We start from the raw sequence: 20,571 nt of genomic DNA on the forward strand, positions 1-20,571 counted from the left end.
TCCTTTTTTTTTTTTTTTTTTTTTTTTTTTTTCCTTTTTGTCTTTTTTTCGTGACCGGCAAGGGATCGCAACCCTCGGTGTTGCGCCCGCACCTCGCTCAGCCAGTGAGCGGGAACTGGTCTCCACATGGGATCCGAACCCTCGGCGGGAGCGCCACCGCGCTCCCAAGCGGCGCACTGTAGCAGTGCGCCACCGGGCCAGCCCGAGCCTACGTATTCTTAAAAGAACTTGTGGCCCAGGAAGATCTGAGGCTAGGAGGCAGAGCAGCATCAACATGGTCCATATTTCCATCTTCACACTACCGTGTTGGAAGCTTCACAAATAAGTCTATCTTTGAACCTGACAATATTAAGTCATGCTACTTCCTCCTGCCCTAATGCTCTGCTGGGCCAATGACCATCAACCTGGGCAGCTTTCTTTTCTTCTACCATTATCCATGCTGAGGACTCATGCAAAATGCTGGAGTCACAGTTCTGAGGTTTCCACCATTCCAACAACCTGACATTTCCTCCATGAATCCTCTTTTCAATCCCTCCAAAGGTAATCAAATCCTTCTTTTGGGCCTCCACAATATATCCTCATACCTCAATAAATTGTTCATTCATGTAAGACACCAAACCACATGATATCTGTCCAACAGGTTTGTGAGATCCCGAAGACAAGGGAACAAGTGATTCATTATTTTCAATGACATTCCACTAATACAGTGCCTGAAACATTAGATGAGAAATAAAAACATATTAAGCTAAATTGGATTTCATGGTCATAGCAACCCTATGAGATCAGGAATTACTACCTCTTCACAGATGTGCAAACCTAGACTCAGTCAAGTCTCAACTTACCTCCAGAATACTGCCACAAAGTGAAAGATATTAGAATAAACCCAAGGATACTCATTAGTCAATGATCTACCCTACTTGATCTCTCCTTTCTTCAACAAGAAACATTTAACCTATTTCTCAATGTCTTATTCCCTGGAGAATTAAAACATATAACTTCTCAGTATTTCTCTTTTAATCACTATTCATTTATCATACTTATAACTATCATAATTCATTCAGATCTTGATGTAGATATAAACTAGAAATGAACTGAGACAAAAGTACTGTGCTCCCTAGAAGGGAAAGCAGCAACCTCACAACAGCAACAATCTAAGCCTATGCCTGCTTACAGCAATTACCCTGACTAAGCAAAAGAGATAAATGATGACAGCCACATCTAAAGAGATGCAACTAAAAGGAAGATTGTAACATAGCTTGAACCTTTGGAAGAGAAAACAGGATACCCACATTGGAAGCGAGGACAGCTCAAAATGTTCACTGTGATTAGAGCTCAGACAATAGGACGTCTGGGTTCAGACATGAACTCCCACCAGAGGGGAACTATGTCTCAATTGACAGCACAGCACTAAGAGCACCAAGCAAAACCTGTAAACCTCAAATGTGAGTTAGGAGGGAAATGTCAACATAAACACCCATTTTATGGATATGATTTCAATAGTACACATTTTCCTATTACTCCCATAAAATATTTTGCTTATATCAAAATACCTCTAAGCCTTACATAATGTAAGTGCTGCCTGGACACATTCGCATATCACTGTATCTTTGGCTCCCAGAAGCAACAACAATTCACCACTTGCATATTAAAAAATAAAAAAATTTAAAAAAAAAAAAAAACGCTACAGAATTACAACAGGCCTAGCACCACCGCCAACAAATTTACTGCCTCTGTGTCATTTGTAAATTGATTGTTTTTTTGGCTTGTGGCAAATACAGAATTGCATGTAAATGCATGAATATTACATAACTACTCGTAAAATTTAACACTAGGATTGAACTTTTCCCAAACTCAGAATATTATGATACCCTTTAAACAAGTATTATAATATATGTTGGATTTAATACGTCTCTCCTAGCTTAATATTTTTTAATTGAATTCACTAGCTGTAGGTCGAAATCTGTCTACTTTAAGTCTGCTTTTACAGAAATTGTTTCCTACCTGGCTTATAAATTAAGAATGTTTAATAGGCTCTAACTGAAAATCAAATTAGAAGTTTTGTTTTTAAGTACAGGTAGCTCTGGCTAAAATGTATTTCATTTACTTGTCGGGTCTTACAAGTTCATTTCATATGCATACAAATTAGTTATCTTTCAAAGTCACTGTTGAAAATCATATCCAAGACAGCATTTTCCACTCAATAAGGATCAATCTATGCATTATTTCAAATGGGCAAACCAACATTTGAGCTACAAATTTTGAAAAACCAGGTACTGCTGTTTTGTAAAACACATTTCTAGCCACATAAATTAACAAAACTCTTGGAAAATATAAGAACCAGATACTCTTGCTGTAGGCAATCTTGGTCCTGACATTGATTTTCCTACCTGAGGACAACCATCTCCAAACTGCAACAATTTGACAAGTGGGGATTCTCACAGAATACACAAGATAGCAATCCAGATCAAAACAAAAACATATGGCCTTTTTCTTTGCCAATAAGAAAAAAACTATCATGGCAAGGTATTATTGACATTTTAAAAAGGGTGTCTCCCAGGTAGCCCAAAGAACAAAAAAGCATCAAGATGAGGCTCTCAATAACCAAGCAATGATGCAGAGTCACTTTGTAGGTGTCAAAACCTCAATCAAAGAAAATCAGGACCAGTGGGTACACCACATGAGAAAATGGATAGCAGCAGAATACCAAATAGCTGCTTAGTGAGGAGCTAAAGCAAGGCAGAAACCCATGGAGAGGTCAAGCAAAACACTTGGAGAGCACATTGAAGCACAGTCTGAAACAATGTAACAAAGCAGCAGACAGCTGGGAAACAACTGCTTGGAAGCACAGGCTTGCAGCTATAGAGGAGGGAGGGCCCAGGTTAACAAACATCAACTCCAGCATCTGAGAAGCCACCACTCTGAGATGAAACAGCAGGCACTTCCTGCAGGCCAAACATGACTGCCAGGACCGCATGACAGGGGCTGATGGGACCAGCACACAAAGACTTACTGTTGCATGAGAACCACTTCTCACCAACACACCCAGGATCAAAGGATTCATTGGGATGAAACCTGTAACTATCACAGTGGTATGAAGCCCATGCCATCTAGTCACTTACTGCTATCCTGGTCTCCCAGGCAGTATGTTTGCCACATTCCACAAAAATCACCAGAGAACACTCACGGTAGTGTGGACTCAGGGGAAAGGGAAGTCAGTAAAATTTTACATCTATAAATCTGACCTTGAGCTTTAATTCCCAAAAATTATATCATAGATCTGTGTTTCTCAACTATGGTCGGGGAACCCCTGAGAGTGTCCAGATGTGCTCTCAGGGATTAATAAGTTTGCCAGAAAGGTTTTAAAATTACACGTTTCCATTTAGATCAGGAGTTGGCAAACTTTTTCAGTTAAGGGCCAGATAGTAAATATTTTAGGCTTTGCAAGCCCCAAGGTCTCTGTCGCAACTACTAACCTCTGCCATTGTAAAGAGAAAGCAGACATAGACAATATATAAACAGATGGGTGTGGCTGTTTTTAAAAAATAGGTTGCAGAGTGGATTTGGCCCATCAGGTGCCCTCCCCAATTTAGATAATAATCCAAAACTCACTCATATATATGAATATTCTATGACATATGGGTGACCACCTCATAACTGAGTAAGGCTACATGACTTCTACAATTGCATTTATGATCAAGTTGGCACTAAGAGCAATACTCAAATTTTCCAGGGTAATAAGAATAAAATAAAAGTGGACTTCTTAGGTTTCATGGACATCTGTGGTCTTCCCATCTTCCAAGAATACCTGCCTTTTCTAGTAACAGAGCCCCCATCTCCTGTCAGGCACATGACCTAGGCCTAGAGAGAGGGGTTTGGGCCATAATCCCAAAAGACACACTCCCAAATGCTACAACCCTGAATGATGAAATCTCCAAAGATCAAAATCCCTAGAATCTAAAACCCCCAAAAAATCATAATCCCAAAAGATTGAAATTCCAAATGCCAAATTCTGGGAAAGGGATATCTTTTTTGTACATAAGCATTTGTAAAAGATAAAATTTCTTGAGATCTCCATTCCTACAGCATCTGCATACGTGGTGGTGACCAATCCCGGTTTTTGACTGATCTCATCAAAAGATTTAGGTTGTCCTTCACAGTATCTCAGATGGGGGTAGTTATAAAGCTGTGTGCACACAAAAACCAACCATAGTGATATGCATTTATACATTTCACTTTTTGACCTATTTCTTTATGAATACAGTTTGTGTGCTCATAACTGTTATACCAATATGACTGTCATTAGTATACCTGGTGTTTATGCTTGCAAAAATATGTATGTTACTATTGCTTATTTGATTATATAAAGTGGTCTATAAAGTGTTCTATCATGTTTTTATGTTTCTCACATAAATCCCCTTTTAAAAATGTAAATAAATGTTTTTTAAAGAATTTTAAATTATTTTTTCCAGAATTACATTTTTGAGATTTTGATCTTTAGGGATTTTCAGGATTTTAGACTTCAGGGATTTTGATCTTTCAGGTGTCAACATGAGGGACTATGGCATTTGGGACTGTGTCATTCAGGATTATGAGCATCATGGAGACAAAGTACCCCCAGCCACTGTTTCATGGAAGAGCTTATGACCTAAGTCAGGATAACTAAAGTCTTCCCTGGAGCATTTCCGAGAGAACTAGGGAGAAACTTCTAGGTTGCCACTGGCCATAATGACCATGATAGCCAGATCAAGAAATGGAGAAACAAATGAAATCCTCATGGACTCATTACAGCTCTCTGGTTCAGACAAGCAAGAAACTCCGGTTCCTTATATTGGGTTTATGTTACTGCTATAGACTGAATGTTTGTGTCCCCCTCAAAATTCATATGTTAAATCCAAACACTCAGTGTGATTATATTTGGAGGTGGCGATTTGAGGAGATAATTAGGCTTTGCCCTCTCAGGAATGGAATTAGTGCCCTTTTAAGAGGCACCAGAGAATTCCCTTGTCCCTTCAGCTACATGAGACACAGCAAAAACGATGGCACCTATGATTCAGGAGGTGGGCCCTCATCAGACCCTGCATCTGCCAGTGCCTTGATCTTGGACTTCTCAGTCTCCGCAATCATGAACAACAAATGTCTGTTGTTTGTAAGCCACCAAGTTTAAGGTTATTTAGTATAGCAGCCTGAATGTACTAAGAAAGTCACTTATAATCAAGAATCCTTATTATCAAAATAATATGCTAGCCAAAAATAAAGGTGCAATAACAAAGTTTTAGCAACAGTTCTTTTTTTTTTTTTTTTTGTCTTTTTCCGTGTCCGGCAATGGATCGCAACCCTCAGTGTCGCCCCCGCACCGGACCAGGACCGGCAACGGGACCGCAACCCTCGGTGTTGCTCCCGCGCCTTGCTCAGCCAGTGAGCGGGAACCGGTCTTTAGCAACAGTTCTAAGCAGCAATACAGGTATTCCAAACTCCAAAGCATCCACAACCATATATATGTCTGAGCAGAGATGTTCTGACATCTCACCTCTGCACTTACTCATTAAGAAAAATAGGGACGTCTTTCCATCTCTCTTTACCCAAAACTGATGTGCCTGTGTTCCCTTTTTCACCTTGCCCAAGACAGAAATCTGAGAATAGCCTTTAACTCCTTTCTCCCCCTGACCCTCTGCATTAAGCTAATTACCAAGTGAAGTCAATCTTTCTTCATCTTTCCATTTCCAATACATCCAAAATTTCTTTTTCACCTCTGTTCCTACCTTATTTTAACCCTCATTACTGGGAATACAAATCCTCCAATATAATCCTACATAGCCTATATAAGCCTACCTAGCCAATATAATCCAATAATAGCCACTTTTCTGGTCTCTCTGCTTTGTATTTCGCCCTCCATCAGACAATTCTCCAAATTTTATCATGAAATGTAAGGCCCTTGGGGATCTTGCTCCCACCTACCTGCCAATTCATCTCCCTCCCTCCATCTTCTCCTCCAGCATTATGCTCTGTTCTTGGACACCAAGCCTTTCTCTTCTTGTACATTTTTTTCCCAAACATTCGCTCCTCTGTCTCATCTTTACTAAGCTAATTGTTATTTGTTCCTCAGGAGTCAGTTGAGGCATAAGCTTCTCAGAAGTACCTGTCTGCCTTCCAGTCTGGGACAAGTGCCCCTTTAATGCCCTCACACAGAATCATAAGCATGTCTCTGTTTTAGAGTAACTGTCTATTTACTTGGTTGTCTCCCCATCAGACCCTAAACTCTTTGAGATTATGGACTACATGTTTTTCTGGGCTGCTGCCCCCAATATCTAACATGGTTCTTGACACAGCTAAGCATTTACAAATGCTTGATAAAGAAAGAAGGGGATGACGTCACCTGAAAGCATGCCACACTGATGCTTTCTTGAGAGAGAGAACATTTCTAGATAAGAATGTCTTACCACTTTTAAATCAAAGGCCAATGTCTATTTGAGCTGATTTCCTGAATTTAAAATGAAGCAAATTCAAATCTTTCTCCCAAATTTTGAATACAATTATCATATTTTCCACTATAATTTGCAAAAATCAGACTACTTAAAATGGTAAAGACACCCTTACTTTTCCTTTCCTTCTATCACTTCTGGTAACAACAGCCATTTCTGGCCTCGGAGATAAATGCTCAGAATATACACAAAACATTCTATAATGCCACTACTAAATATCATTAAATCTTGTGGTTGATATGTACATAAGGACAATCATTTCCTTATATCTCTGTTGCTTTCTTAGTTCCCACTTATCTCCTTCTGTTTCTAATACCAATGTTGATACGGAATAGAAATTTGATGGTGAACAGTGCCAAAGAATTAGGCGCAACTGATGTAACTTTCTCGGACAAAAATCCTTAAAATAAAAATAACTTTCTTTAAGTGAACGAACACTGATAATAGTTTACAAAAGAAGCATTCATTAGTTTCCAGGTACTCAAAATTCTGAGACTACCATTCCAGTTTTTGATAAAACTATACCTGCAGTGTTATGCCTAATTCTACCAATTTTAGTCTATTCTGGTAAACTCTTTCGGAACACATAAATAGCTTGCAGACATACACAAAAGATGTTTTTCAAATGCAGTAGGTAAGCTGCACTCAAAGCATTTACTCTATTTTTAACAGATTTCCAAAGATGCTTAAAGAAAAAATCATTTGGGCTAAGTTCTGGCTTATATTTAAGTTTTTATTTAGAAAAAGTATAAAGTAAATAATATTCTTGTCAAGTCTTATGATTTGCAGGAAATCATTTAACTTCACTTTCAACCAGTTTTCATAAGTAATGATAAGAGAAAAAGAAATAAAAATGAAAATTTAAACTTAAGATTATGCTTAGTATTAAAAACAACTTTAACTTTTAGATATCCATGATCTACCTTAAACTTATAGGTTTTGTGGTTTATGAATAAACTGTCCAATTTAACATTAAATTTAATTACTCTTTTGGACTTCAATTTGAAAAACAAAAAACAAACAAACAAACAAAAAAAAACCCTCCCCATCTCCCACAAAATAAATCAATGAACAAATGAATAAATAAATAAATACTAAGAGCTTGAATTCTAAGCACACAAAGATGAGTATACGGATATTTACTATGATGATAGTCTTTTTAAAAAAATACAAACAAGCTACTATTTTATAACACACACCAAAAATTCAGCATATAACCAATATACATCACAGAGTGTTTTGAAAAACACCAAAGAGCTACTTCCACAAACACAATTGACTTCAGAGAACCTCCATTCCAACAGCGTGTCTTGATTTCACCTCCAGAAGCTTACTTGCTGCTCTGATCCCAATTCACAAAGAAACCAATCAAAACTATCCATCTTCCATTCCAGTGCCTCTTTTTCCCCTCACGAAGGAAAAGTTCATCCAAATTTCCCCAGAATCATCTCTCCTCTATGTTATCAAAGGACAGTACTATATCTTAAGCAAGAAAGGGGCAAAATCCTCAAGTCAACTTCTCTCAGTTTCACCAAAGTTCCCTTATAGGGATGTCATACTTAACCTTCTCCATTGGAACAGATAACCACACCTTCCCACACAACTCGACACCCTGGAGAAATCCAATTGCTAGTCTTTTTAGTTCTAAACATCAATTGCGGAAGCATGTTGTTTTATAAGTTCTTGAATTATTAGTTTCTTGTACCAATTTAAATTAATTCCAGAGTTGAGCACCATCCTGCAAAACCCACTTGTTAGTCTCCTTTAAAAACAGTATAACTGAATTTTTTAGCCCATCGGTAACAGAATCTGGTTTAGTAAAATACTGGGAGAATTTTCACCTGAATATTCTAAAAATGTTCCAAAGACCAGATATACTCTACAGAAAACTCGGCTGCTATCCAGAAAGAACCAAAGGTGATCTCCTTTTTAGGAGCTTGCCACTTGCTGTTAGAATTTAGTTACCAATAGGAACAGAGTAAACAATCCAACTGAGAATAAAGTAACACATAAGAAATAAAGGATGATTGTATCTGAAGTAAAATATCTTCGGTTAATATGGTTTGTCGTGTTAATGTGCCACACACACTGTATGGGTGGCCATATGGCCAATGTTTTACTCAAAACATTATTAACTGCCCCAAAATGGCCAACTACATCTCTCAGATCCATTATTATAAAATTGTGACCTCTTTGAAGGTGGAAGGGACTCAGGGGAATCATAGCCACATCCTAACTTTAAAGAGAAAGGCTTATTCCATACGGTAATGGGTTACCTTCAACATACTAAGTTTCCCTGCACTTCGGAAAGAAAAGTTTTTCTTTTTTCAGGAGGGAGGAAAGCAAGAAGTTGTTAGTGTTTTAAGGTAACACATGTTCTCTTACATAGGGAACTCCTACAAAAATGTTAAATAAATATGTGAAAGATCTGTCTTAAAAAAAGACTAATACTCTTAAATGCAAAACTATTTGTAAATAAATTAATTCCAGTTGTAGGTCTTAGTGAGAGTGCAAGTGAGTGAGAGAGAGAGAGCAAGCTTCTCAGAAAAGGTTTCAAACAGAGCTTTTGTATTTCAATTCTGATCAGTCCAAAAAAGGGTATGTAAAAGTATCGCTGAGATTTGGGATACATCTTAATTAAACGTAATATTTTCAAATATAAATGAAAACAAGTCTGCATTTTCACTGTTTAAGATATTTCATTGTCTAAGATACCATAGAGTGGAATTATTTTTATAAGATGCTAAAAAATAATTTTGCATGTGCTCTCATGTACCACATCATCTCATTTGAAAGAAGAAAGTCTATTATGGTAAGGAATATGAAGACATCTAATTATGTTTGTCACACACACTTTTAATTCACTATACACTGCAAATAATTTATTGGCAAAATTTGCATGTGTGCATGCAAGCATGCATGTGTGTATGTGTCTATAATGTTTAAGTTTTAACATCATTTCTCCAAGCTTAAAATTCAGGATGAAAATTAAACTCCAAAATCGTTATTTAATTATTATAAGTTACTGAACCCTTTCAGTTACCCTATCTAAAATACTAAGTTAAATGTTACTAGAAATAAGTTTAACTTTTACATATTGGTTTTTCAGAAAAATCCCTAAATGTGCTATACATAGAGATTTTTAAACTATCAGCAATAGTTAATGAATAATTTCTTGATTAAGAGAAATATTTAACAAGTACCCCAGATACCAGACATTGTGCCAAGCACATTACATAACTTACCTCATTAAATTCTCCCAACAACTCTGTAAAGTAGGTATTACTACCCTCATTCTATAGAAAAGGAAACACAGTCTCAAAGAATTTTACTAACACAATCAAAATTACACCATTAGCAACTAATGCTCTAGATTAGATCTCTAAAGCATCTGATTCCAAAGTTCTTGTGATCTTTATTCTTTGCCACCCCATTGCTTGAGAAGTTCTATGATAAAGACATATTTCATCATTAGTTAACAAAAGAACATCACCAGATTTAGATATTCGATGTTGCCATCTAGCACATGTACTAAGTCTACTTACAGTATATTCTCAGTACTTAACTGATTAACACAAACACTTCCATGCAGAAAAACTTCAGCTTATCTGACACACAGCTTTCCTAAGCTCCAGGCCACCAGCAGTGCTGTGAATATTAATGAACTCCAAAAGGAAAAGGGGCTATCAATGAAGACGGAGACCATGACTACAAGTAACAATATGTCCTGCCACACAGAACCAAAGGACCAAAGATTCTTCACATCCAATGCACTGAAATTGGTGATTTTACTCTGAAGAAGGAAAGAAGTACTCAGATTGGCCAAAATGGCTACTCAAAATAAGCCTTCATGTACAGAAACCAGAAACATATGAGAAGCGACAGAAAAAAAATAGAAGAAAGTAAGAACTGCTTAAGCAGTGAGACTAGGGCTGCTGGCCACAGGAGAGGATGGAGATTAGAAGCAGAAATGGGGTGTTGCAGGGAGAGAGAAGGGTGTGTAACAGAAGCTCGGACAGTAGGAGCTCAGCTACAGAGTCCAAGTGAAAAAGTCAGCAACAACAAGGAAATAGAACACAGCTCTAATCCCAGAGGAGGAGAGAGTGAGATAATGTCGAGTGATCGACTGAGTCATTCCGCCCTCTGGTCCGACACACTCTACATCTACATATATAATAACCATGCAGCTTTTTAAAGCCACAGAGAACATTCATCATACTATTTCATTTGATCCTCCCTGCATTGTTGGCAGTTATTATTTTCACTTCTGGCCAATTAAAATACCAAGTTCAAGAGAGCTGAGTAGCTCAAGCACTTAGCTAGTAAAGTGGTAGTACCAAGACTAAAACTGTAATCAATCTCAGTCCAGTGTTTGTTCACAGCACAGTACATACAGTATTTTTAAAAGAAAGGGAAAAAAATAATTTTAGAACAAGTTCTTTAAATAAGATTTCTATTAGGTAGAAATGTACAACTTCTGATATTTAGGGTATTTACCTATTCAGAAATCCCTACAAGGTGTCTGAAAACTTAAGGTTTAAGTGTCCCAGGTTAAACAATCATATGGGCCCAAGCATTTCTAATGCCATGTAAATACCTTCACCCAATGGCATCACTTGATGCCTGAATATCATCAATAAATTTTTATCTTTCCTACTCTCAGCTGCCTAAACCCATATATTTTGCTGCCTGCCTGAAGTCTATAAAGTCTTCATGCAATACAAGCCAAATCTCCTTACAATGGATTGTTCAACAAAAGCACAAACCAATAAAGACACTGACTCTAGAGACTCTATTTAGGCATCAGGACCTATTCAAGTCATAAGCTCAAGGCAACTGCTTATCAGTTTGTTTATCTGTCAAAATCAGAATCCAGTATCTGTCTCGACAGTAATGTCACAAAGAAGATGATGTTGTTATATGTGATAGTGATGGTTACTTCAATAGAGATCATCTCCTAGAATTCCAACAGGCTCTCTCTGCCTTTTCAAAATCTAAATACCACCTCAAATCCATATGATCAACTTAATGATGTCGTTACTGAACAAATGAGAAAAATGAAACACGGAGAGACTAAAAAAATTGGCTAAACTTATACACATAATCAAGACAACTTCTCCTCAACCTTTTTTAATCCAGGAAGTTAGGTGGCCTTTTTAAATGTCTGCAAAACACTCTGAGCTTATCTGCAATACATTTAAATGAAATACAGTGGGGTCCATGAACCTGCAGCATTTGCTGCACCTGGGAATAACAATAATGCAGAATCTTATTACCCAAAGTGGGGTCCATGAACCTGCAGCATTTGCTGCACCTGGGAATAACAATAATGCAGAATCTGCATTTTTAAAACTCCAGTTGACTCCCATGTAAATTGAAGTTTGGGAAGCATTGATCTAAAAACATACACATAGACAGAAAGAGAACCAGTAAGAAGCCCAAGTCAATGTCTCTTTAGGAGAGGCAAAGGGAGATCCACCTAGGTCCAAGAAACTGAGGATTTGAGCTGTACAAAAAAACATTTTTAAAATAGTCAGTTGTGTCCCTATGAATGCAGTGAAATAATTTATAAGAGAGGACCAGATCTAAAACCCACTTGCCCACCACAGGCATCCTCAATATCATGGAGTGCATTTAAAAGCAGCCACCAAAAATTTTCTCATAGTAATGGTTTACATTATTTATACTGATGACATACAAGAGGTTTTAAAACAGTGAAATTTCTTCTTCTGTTCAATAATGAACAAAAGAAAAAAAAAAACATTGTTTAAAAAAAATAGGCTCAAATATAATGGCAAGAAGGAAGCAACCCTAAAGAAATAATTTTTAATGGGATATTTTAAATAGAAGATAACATATCATGGAAAACTACAGTTGGTAATTTCAGGCTGCACACTGGTGTCTTTAATAGATTTGTATTCAAATCTCAGATACATTTTCTTTGGTTAAATCATAACATATCCCTGTAACAGAGGGCTAAACTGTAACACCTTGTTTCTTTAATATAAATTCAGTGACACAATTCAGTACCACATTTTTTTCTTTCAACAGAATAACAAGAATAACCTTCCTGTTTTAAATGAAGTTTACCAAACAAATGTAGGAATACAAGTTTGACACATTAGCTATAAATAATTGCCTCCCTTTAAAGGGCCTAATTCTACAAATAAAAATGTCTTATTGCCTGATTAAACTTCTTCATCATCTGAGAACTTTTCTGGGGCAAATTTGCAGTTGAAAATTCATCATTAGAAGCTTGCTTTGTCAAAAATGAGCTCTTTTCAATTGCTTTTGGAGAGCGGTCTTATAGTTAATTATTTGAGGGAGGAAGGGACCAACCTGTTCTAAAGAAAATACACTTGACAAAATATTTGGACCCAAGTATTCTACCTTAAGACATTGTTTACAGTCGATCGCAGCAGCCTCCATATTTATTTTTAAAAGCCTGAAGATCAAAGGCAGAAGCAGCCAGAAAACATTTTATAAAACAATGAGAAATGTCCCAGAGGAACCAAAATAGGCTCATCGCAGCTGCCAGAAAACCTTCTTCAATGGTTCTGTAATGACAAGCATCCTCCCCAAAACTAGAAAAGCAGTCAAGCCTGTGAATATTATCTTTGTAGCCACCACCTAAGGCACCCCCTGCAGAGAACACAATTTGCAGGGATGTCATTTCAACATGCTCTGACATCCAGTAAGTCCTCCCTCCCTCCAGAGGAGCCTTACTAAAGAGTTTATTGATTCATATTTAATCCGATAGACAACACTAACAGAAAAGAAAGCCGGGTAGATATGCTTTCATTGTGGAACAAATTGGAAATTAACAAAAACAAGATGTTTACTTTTCACAAAGTGTTTCACTTATCTGCCTCTCTCAAAGACTAGTTTTATAATCTTGGATTTATATTAGATACTCAATAACAATGCACTTTATAACAGCATCTCTAACATAGGTACATATAACCTAACTGATAGATTAAAGTAAAAACAAAAAGCCAGGGCTATGGTTTACCTCTTTTTTAGTCTCTTTACTTACATGAGCAGTTAAAAAAGAAAATAAAATTTCATAAGACACAGCTTTAAAATTTTTACTAGCTTTATTCATCTTTTTATTAAAAAAACATATTTTATAGGAAAAAACTTGTGAACTGCATTTAAAATTAATATCCAAAGAATTCTAAGTATGCAGGGTTATACAGACTGCCATTCTTCCCACTGGATTTTTAAACAATGCTGAAACATGGCTGCTTGAAATACTTCAGCCCCATCATTTAACACTGTTCAAAATGTCAAGAGCCATATTGCGCCCCAGTGGCCACTCTTCAGCAAATAACACATCCTTTGAAGTTAAAATACTCCTAAATGATGCCAAGTGAGAATTCCTAGGGTAGTACAGTCAAAATTTTCTGCTTCTCAAGAAATCAATAACCTCTGGAATCACAATTAGGGAAAAAGCACTTTCGTTATCAAAACTTGTGAATTTTTCACTTTCAAATCTTAATCAATTCCTTTACCCCAAGGCAATGTTTTTGTGCATTGTTTCCTAATAAACCATGATCTTATACCTACTTTGAATTTGCTTTTGGTTTTTTTTGTTTTGTTTTGTTTTGCTTTTCAACTGGATGCTCCTAAGGAATAATTACACAGTTATTATAATAAATTCTTGGAAATGCAGGTTAATCGTCAAAGACAAAGAGATCTGACAGAAACCCTTTATTTGACCACAACACCTAATACACAGCTGCTATTCCAAGGGCACTAATGTGTGTTTCATTTGACGAATCACATAATTTACCCAGTCACCTTGACTATACAACATGCAATGCCATGTTTCATATCTATGTCAAATTACCATAAGCAAATAACATTTCCTCTGCCAAATACTAAGGTACATCTAAAACGAATACAGTAGCACTACGCTTAAGCAACGTGGCAAGGTATAACCTTCAAAGTATTAAATATATGTATAATTTTATTGAATTCTTCAATAAAATGGAACCTAAAGCCAGAGGTAGAATTTTCAATTCTCCTCTCTTTTCCATACTAATTTTCTAGACATGAGCAAATCAAAATATTTCTCTCCAACTCATTTTTAAACAATATTTTCTAGTTGTTTAAATTAACTGCATCTTATGACATGTCCTTAAATGAAATAAACTACTCAAAACATGACAGCGACTTTTATGGTCGAGTCTTGAAAACCATCCTTTCAATGCTATTGCCTTCTTCAAAATTCTCCTGTGCAGATAGTTTTACTCAATTGTTTCCCATTTACCTGTGAAGAAAAAAGATCAGAGTTGCAAACCCCCAAAAGAAATCCCAGAAAGTTTCCAAAAAGGCTGAAATGAACATCTACAGCTTTTATTCTAGAAACCTTGAGTACCAAAGAAAATGACAACTGTGACTGAAAAGCTAAACTGTCAGGGAGGAGAACACGAGAGGAAGAAGGATCGATAGAAATACGGTAGTGCTACACTCAGTTGGAATGAAGTGCCTAGAAAATACGACCAAAAATCTCTAAGGCAAAAGTCTTCAATCTTGATGACCAGTTGAGGCAAACCTAATTAATCCAAAGAATTAGGCCACTGCAGACCTCCGAGAAGAACTGACCTGAACAACTAGAAAGGAGACGTTGGGAGAGGTATTCCAAAACTTCCACAAGTTTGAATAAAGTGACAAGGAGCACCAGACCAAAAATAAAGCCAGGCCAAATACCCACCATGCATCCTAGCTGCAGATGTTCTGAAAACAAATGAACAGAGTCCCAATAAAAGTTCTTAAGTTTATCATCAGAATATCAGATTCATATACTTTACAGTACATGTTTCGAGTACAGGTAAGAAAGGACAATGTTTCATGGGATGCCTGTTAATAAGCATGATCAGTTATGCACTACATGCCTTCTAGTATTCATAATTAGCTTATTGAATGTAGCAGTTTATTCCTCAAAAGCACATACAAATCAAATCTTCAAAATTCCTATTCATGAAGGAGAGGCCTTTATATTCAATAACCCACTGGTCCTTTCCTTCAAGACTGCCACCCTTGTCACTTTTGTGTAGCCACTAAAGTACCCAAAGCTGATACAATACTTAGCTCCCTAGAGAGAACCAAAAAGTTTAAAAGATGAATGTTACTATACTAAAAACATTCTGGATGAGAATAATATTTATAACAAAGTAGGTTTATCACCCACAAATTTTTCACAGTACCTTAAGGGTAAACTTTGTCCTTTTCTAATACCATGAAGGTGCCTGTTTTAGAGAAAATGCACCCTTAGCCTATGATAAGCAGCTGCACCATTTTGGGGCATTTTAAACAAGTGCTTGTTGTGCTGAGCAGCAACAAAGAGATGAGGAAGACAAACTGTGCTCCTAATTCATGCTGGAATCCAAAAGGTTGAGCTATTTCAGAATTATAGCAGCAGAGAATTCAGTATTACCTCAGGGACACATTAGCACTGAAACACTAAATGCAGATGACAACAGCCTATAGACCCGCCAATGGAAATTAATAATCATATCTGTGTGTGTACTGTTGTTTGTGTATATATTATATACAAACAAACACATATATATGAAAACAACTAAGAGACAGATGGCTAGCAAGCAATTTTCCGAACCTATGGCATTTGGACTTACTCGTTCAGTGCCTGTATCTGGGTCATTTGCTATGATAAACACCATGTGACAGGCTCAGTGGAGGTTAGGCAAGTGATCCATACTGACTTTACCTAATTTTAATTTTAATTTACTCATTAAGAGATGTAGTTGTTCAAAACAGCAATATGAACCGTTTCCAAATACATTTATTTAAACAACCAAAACTTAGCTACAAAATAAAATGCCATATAAAATAATTCATAAACTAAGAATCGCATCCAACTGAGTTTTTTCAGTGTATTATAAACTGGGAAGGAAATTGAAGAGTAAAACAGTACTCCTGTCCACATTGGCTTCTTCTGATAATGACCTGATGAGAAAACATTTGATACAAAGCAAACTTCTCCCTTATTTAATTTTATAGTAATGCTTTCTAAACATGCTTTTACTAAATACCAGGCATGCCTTCAGTGGTTAACACACTGGAATTTTAAGATAACAATCCCAGATTGGTTCAAGGCAAATCTGTTACAGAGAACTTTTTAGAGAGAAGTTAACAGAGTGATTGATCATTTCACAAGGGATTCTTATCGTACCAGCCAAAATCCAGACTAACAATAACATTAGAAGGAAGAGTTGAGTATCTTTAGAAAAAAGCAGGTTTTGGGCCGGCCCGGTGGCGCACTGCTACAGTGCGCTGCTTGGGGGCGCGGCGGCGCTCCCGCCGAGGGTTCGGATCCCACATACAGACCGGTTCCCGCTCACTGGCTGAGCAAGGTGCGGGCGCAACACCGAGGGTTGTGATCCCGTTGCCGGTCCCGGTCTGGTACGGGCGCGACACTGAGGGTTGCGATCCGTTGCCGGACACGAAAAAAAAAAAAGACAAAAAGGAAAAAAAAAAGAAAAAGAAAAAAGCAGGTTTTGAAAAAATTATTAATATGCCTTAAATCTTCCATTCCTTCATTTTAAATAATGCACATTAAAATCATTATGAAGAGGCTAGCCAGTTAGCTCAGTTGGTTAGAGCGCAGCCTTATAACACCAAGGTCACAGGTTCGGATCCCTGTATCGGTGAGCCACAAAACAAACAAACAAAATAGTAAAATCATTATGAAGAAAATCTTAACTAGCAATTCCATAAAATCCGAGATTTACATTTACACCCAAGTGAAAAACTAATGTAGGAATGTGCTATTAAGAGTTTGGGGTAGTTTTAATTCACAAGTAGAAATGTGTGCTGTGGAGTTGTTTCTCCAAGTTTCACACAATTATTGCACAACGGAATAGCTAGAAGACCTATAGGTAATATTAATGATCATGGTTGGTTTAACAAATGCAGAATGGACAATAAGTAAAAAAATTTTTCATAGGAGCCACAAACACATTTTCCACTCCCCAAACCTCAAATTGCCTTTTTTTAAAACTAATTATTTCACTCATGTGAGAATTAAAAACATGTAGAAATTGCAATATCTTATTTACTTGTCTATATATCGTAAAGGGCATGTCATAAAGGACATGTCAACAACTGATATGCGCAAAGTGAAATCAGATTTCAAAACAGCATTATGGGTTACCTGTTTGCTTTGCAGTAAACTGGCTCCTCTCATAGTGTTATCTCCATGAGAAACTTTTAACAGTATTTTCAAAAAGGATGAAGGAAAAATGACACCATGTCATCCTCAAAAAATATGTAAGAGAGCAGGAAATTTGGAGTCAGCAAGTTTTCCACTGACTTAAACACTAATTTTCTCCAGAAAATAAGAGAGGATCCTTCAAGGAGTTACAATATAATATGACTTAAAATTTGGTAAATATTGCCTATTTATAATTCCAACTTTAGTCTAACCACAACTTAAGATTCAATAGTCATTACTAGATTGAAGAAAAGGGAAAGAAAGACGAAGATAAAACCATATATGCTTTTTCATCAGATATTGTGAATTCTACTCTTCCACTGCCTGTTTCATCACATCATAGGGATATTCTTAAGTTCAGCACAGAAACACTTATAAAATATTAAATTTTACCCTACGGAAATTGATTTTGCTATAAGAAAGTTTCATGTTACCATTTAATTTCAACCAAGTTACATCAAAAACACTGAAAGTAATTATATATACAGCTTATAAAGTAAACCTGATCACTATATTTAAAAGAAATGATAACTTTGAGAAGTACCACAGCAATAACGTTTAAGCTAAAGCAATAGAAAGCCCTCCTAAAGTAAACGTCAGATTCTTCAGGCTAAAACAGGATTTGATTAGGTTAAGCAAGTCAGACACAAGAGCCATCTCCCTCCTTGAACACCGCTCTCTTCACTTCCAGCACTGGCCTCTCCTTACAGTATTTTACAAAAGTTCGGCGGGGGGTGGGCAGAGACAGCAGAATCCAGGTGTAGTTTAAGCAACGTTTTAAATGTGAATCTCTGCAGTCTGAAATGGAGTAGTTGGAAATAAACACAATACCAATATCCTAGTTTACACTTGGCTCCCCAGCTCTCTTTCCCCTTCACACACCAGTGAGTTACAGTAGTTAGAGAAAAAATATATCTGAAAAGCCACAATTTATAGTGCGCATTGGCAATGAATCACTGTCACATTCTGTGCGTGCAATAAGTTCAGTGTTCTTATTAATATACACTTCATAATTTCTAGGGTATAAAAACAAAGTTTCCTTCTCTTAGGATTTCACATTCTTATGAGTACGCGACTGCATATGCAGTTCTGCTACTAAGAAATCAGAGTAAGATGTATTCTTCAAAATGTATCAAAGTATAATTCATACTTACATGCCCCCAATATTACACCAATACATAACGTCTATGAGGGTACTTCAAAAAGTTCATAGAAAAATTGAGTTACAAGGTAATACGACTCTTCCCATGAACTTCTGGAAGACCTCTCATATATATCATACTGAGCATGCTATCAATTAGATGACGAGGGAAGATCATCACATTAAATTCATCTATGTAGCTAGTAGGTAGGAGTCAGAAATGTTAACACTCCATCTGACTGACCTATGTGAAGAACTTATAACATCTACCAACCATCAAGCACGACTCACGGTCACATCGTTCTTCCCAAGTTTCAATGTCCTAACATTACTGATGATTCAAGAGCACAGAATAAGCATTAGACCTCTAGAAACATGTACATGCAAATTTAGTTTAGCTCTAGCCTTAATTTTTAGAGGATAATTTCTTCTGATGTACTTTTTAAAGAACTGGACAGCAATTAACAAGAGCATACAACAGGAATGCTTGATTCATCACAGTGTTCTACAACAGTTACAGTATTACAATAAGTTTCTTTTTTTATAAGCTCTATATTCTTGGCTTAAATGCTTACTATTCAAATTGTCCCCGGCAGAGCGAGTAACTGCCCAGACTCATCCCTGAGCTCGTTTAAGTGAAAAGTCACCAATCTTTGGAAGCAAAAGCCTTGTCCACCAATTCCCTAGAAATAGCAGGTGCACCATTATAAAAAATTGGGGAGAACAAAAGCAGCTCAACTCACTCTTCTTTACACACTGACTATTTCTCATGGCATGCAGTGTAATTGCTAAACTCAGTACACTGCTTAAAAGTTGAAGAAAGTTTAAATCTAACAGTAGCTTCCTATCAATGAGCCTCTGATAGACACTACATAAAATACATTAAGAAGGGTTTGCTAGATGTTCCTGTACCTATTATCAAGAGATTTCACAACAAAAATTTGCAGATTGAAGGCATACATCCATGAACATGCTTTTAGCGGGAGAGTGGGCACACCAGAGAATACAGAATATGGCTAATTATCACTAGAAGATTTCTGCCTCACCTCCCCTCACTATCAACCACTTTGCTTAAGTTCATTCACTGCCTCGCCCTAACCCTGGGGATCCATTCACTTTCCGTAGCCCAGAGAGGCTGCTGAAAAGCTGTCAAAGTAAATCTGTGCTCACTTTTTGGATGGTTTAATTTCAATGGAGCATGAAACACCCCAGGACGGTTAATAAGTTTAGCCAGGCGTGCTGTTCTCCCTAATATATTTTAATTATGCATCTGTTTTAATTGTAATCAGATTAAGTCACCGGAAAGACACAAATTGGAATTTTCCCTAATGGCTATTGGAGCTTTTCATCAGTTTCTAAACATAAACAACATTTAAAAAATAGGTAGACACATCAACACAACTGTGACATTTTCCAGAAATCTATGCAGTTTCTTTGACAACACAGTTCAGGTCTCATTAGCCACCCAAACTAACCCAAATGCAGAAGACAGCTTCAGTCTCCAGGGGCGTCTTCTTTCCCAATTAGCACAAAAGAATTACTAACATCTAACGTAAAACTCCCAAACAGAAGTTAAAGCCTAAGCTCTTTATAAAGTGCTGTCCCATCGACTGGTAAGAGAGACTGGGGGTGGGCGGGGGGGGGGGGATAAGCAGCATTAACTTGGCTGAAAGTAAAGTCCTGTTCACGTCAAAAAGGAAAGCTGAAGCAGA

The 20,571-nt window shown here is 36.9% G+C and overlaps 1 protein-coding gene across 1 annotated transcript in view; it reads right to left on the reverse strand.

Annotated features, from left to right (window-relative positions):
• The window catches only part of TMTC2 (transmembrane and tetratricopeptide repeat containing 2), a 390,547-nt gene that overhangs the window by 368,598 nt on the left and 1,378 nt on the right, over positions 1–20,571 (reverse strand). The gene's annotated exons all lie outside the window — the stretch shown is intronic.

Source organism: Galeopterus variegatus, unplaced genomic scaffold, assembly GCF_000696425.1.
Source record: "Galeopterus variegatus unplaced genomic scaffold, G_variegatus-3.0.2 Scaffold705, whole genome shotgun sequence".
Lineage (NCBI taxonomy): Eukaryota > Metazoa > Chordata > Mammalia > Dermoptera > Cynocephalidae > Galeopterus > Galeopterus variegatus.